Source organism: Alosa alosa, chromosome 18 (genome assembly GCF_017589495.1).
Source record: "Alosa alosa isolate M-15738 ecotype Scorff River chromosome 18, AALO_Geno_1.1, whole genome shotgun sequence".
Classification (NCBI taxonomy): domain Eukaryota; kingdom Metazoa; phylum Chordata; class Actinopteri; order Clupeiformes; family Clupeidae; genus Alosa; species Alosa alosa.
The window spans coordinates 287,453-290,000 of record NC_063206.1 but is presented as its reverse complement, the minus strand read 5'-3'; the positions used below and the strand labels follow the sequence as shown (position 1 = coordinate 290,000).

At 40.8% G+C, this 2,548-nt stretch overlaps 1 long non-coding RNA gene across 1 annotated transcript; it reads left to right on the top strand.

Annotated features, from left to right (window-relative positions):
• The first annotated feature begins 1,006 nt into the window (after positions 1-1,006).
• On the top strand, positions 1,007-1,971 carry LOC125311237. Its single transcript, XR_007196460.1, has 3 exons — positions 1,007-1,028; positions 1,584-1,679; positions 1,932-1,971. It is a non-coding gene; the product is annotated as an uncharacterized LOC125311237 (long non-coding RNA).
• Positions 1,972-2,548: the final 577 nt, after the last annotated feature.

Here is a 2,548-nt window from a genome sequence, read left to right as displayed (position 1 = left end):
TGGTCTGGGATCACTGGTGGTCATAAACTATCCCAAGTGGTCCGCGAAAGCAGGCGCGGGTAAAATATAATATAGATGAGTTGTTTTGCAATATTGAACCAACTTGTATGTAAATCCAAACAGTTCTGCAACACTGTCTATGTGAGATATGCCAGTTTAAATCATGCGGTATGAATCCTCTGACACAATAAGCAAAGTGCAAAGACAAATAAGCAAGGTGGTTCAGTGAGTAGGCCTATTGTGTAGACTAATTATAGGCTACTGTTGAAGTAGGTCTAATCTTTTTTTTTAGCTAGGGGTTAGTTAAGTGGTCCTGAAACTGAAAAAGTTTGAGAAAACACTGTCGAGGGCCAAAGTATTAAAGGGGTCGTAGAATGCAAAACCGAGTTTACCTTGTCATAGATGAATAGTGATAGTTTAGTGGGTGAAATGGACATACAGAGAAGTTCAAACCCCACCGACACCTCCTTCCTATGCAAATCTCACAATTAGAAACTCCCGCCATAAAAGCGGGCGAATCCAAACGGGGCTTCAAGTTTCGCATAAACTCCGCCAGGTGGCACCTTATTTGGCTCTGGCCTGTACATTTGTCACGCCTCAAAATTTACATACAGACCAGCCCACTGGTGCTCTGAGCCCAGGAGCGTGAATGGAGAGCGAAGATGACAAACACTAGTTTAGCTGCCTGCTGTTTACTTCCACAGGAATTATAAAGCAGACAGTTCTTCAAGGATGCTAAAAATGAGCCACGATTAAGTAAATGCAGTGTTCCAGGCTGAAACTTAGGCTACAAAGAAAGGCGGAGACTTTCCATAGTCTTCCCAAGGATTCAAAAGTTAGAGGGGCATGGATAATGTTTTTTCTACCAGAAGAAGATCCCTGCAAAGTTCAACACTCCGTTATTAATTTGCAAAAACATTTCACGAAGGCAGCTTTTCAAAACCTTGTACAGTTAAGCAGGATTTGCTAAGCTGCTGTTACTGAAACGATGGGCTGTTCGACCGTGAAGGTCATCACAACCGCATGCTGTAAGTATTATTTTGTCGCTAAGCAGTTATTAGCCATGCTAGCGTGTATCTAGCAAGAGTAGAATGAGTGATTTAGTTCATTGGCAAGGCTATTTAATTTTCCTGTGTGTCATACGGATAAAACCTGTGTTGTCATGTTAACCTACATTTTACTATGCATGTTTGTCGAGATCTCTGACAGGTTATGTTCTCAGCAAGATACAGTAGCTAACTGAAGCTGAGTAACACTATAGTTTGGTTGCTAAGCTGTAATATAACCCATACCCATAACACATACGTTTTTGGCGTCAGAAGTGGAAACAACTTCCGTTATCAATTCAAATGATATCGGGGTGATATGTTGAAAACCGTGTTGTCTAGATACAATGGATTTATTTGCACATTCTTATTTTAGAACATTACAAGAGCGGCAGCATGCCAAACAGATGCTCTAAGTGTGGCATCTTGCGGAGCTTAGAATATTAGCAAATGCTTTGCTGTGAGTTAACAGCTTGGTATTATTGCATGCAAAAGTGACTTTCACTTGTGTTACAACATTTCTGTTGTTTGGTTTAGGTTTTATCTAGCAGCCATGCACTTCAATGAGAATGCTGAGTCCCCACAACAGAAGACAGCCAAGGAGAAACTATGTACAGACTTGCCAAACAATTTGTAAGTTTAATAAAATATATGTTTTATTACAAACAACAAAAAAAAATGTGCAACAGTATAGGCACTAAAAGAACTTATCGATTCACACACAACAGGCTGTCTTAGACCTGATGCTACTGGTGCAAAATCATCATCAGTACTGTAAACAAAGCACAATGTTCAGGGCCATACAATTTGTTTATTGTACAGTATACAGCCTACAATGCACTGTATTACAGTATCAATATAAGTCCTTTTCTTGTCCTCTTCGAGATCATCAAAGACCCTCTTCCTTATTGGGATGCCGTCCAGCCAGTTCCTGTGCCCCAGGACTTGTGTGCTCAGCTAGACAGACCTTCCATGGAGGATGCTGTTGCTGAACATGTGTCACGCCAGTTCAGTCGAAAAGGGGTCTGAATCCAACGTACTGCCCTGAAGTATCGAAGTTCCCCTCCATATCGCGTAGCACCACACAAGGGGATCAGGACACGGACTTCTTCTAAGGAAACCCCAGCTCCTGCTCAAAAAAGACCTGTAGGCCAAGTCACTTCATTGCCTGCAACGAGAACAGGGTGGAAAAGCAAATTTTTTTTTACTATTTATTTTAATATTATACATCAGAGTATCACTGGACGATTGTTGAAAAAAAAAATAAAGTTATCATTTTGTGGTGTTGATCAAACTGTGTTTTTGCAATATGCTGAACCAATAATGAATGTGTATTGGTAAATATTTTAACACTTGTATCAGATTGTCCTCACCTTTCCATTCCTCTGATTCTCAAGCGGCCATGGTCAGCTCTGTAAATATTCATTGCATTTGCAAAAGAATATAGAGGCACAACGGATTGAGGCCATGATGGTCATTCAGGTCAGCTCCTCAGGAACCTG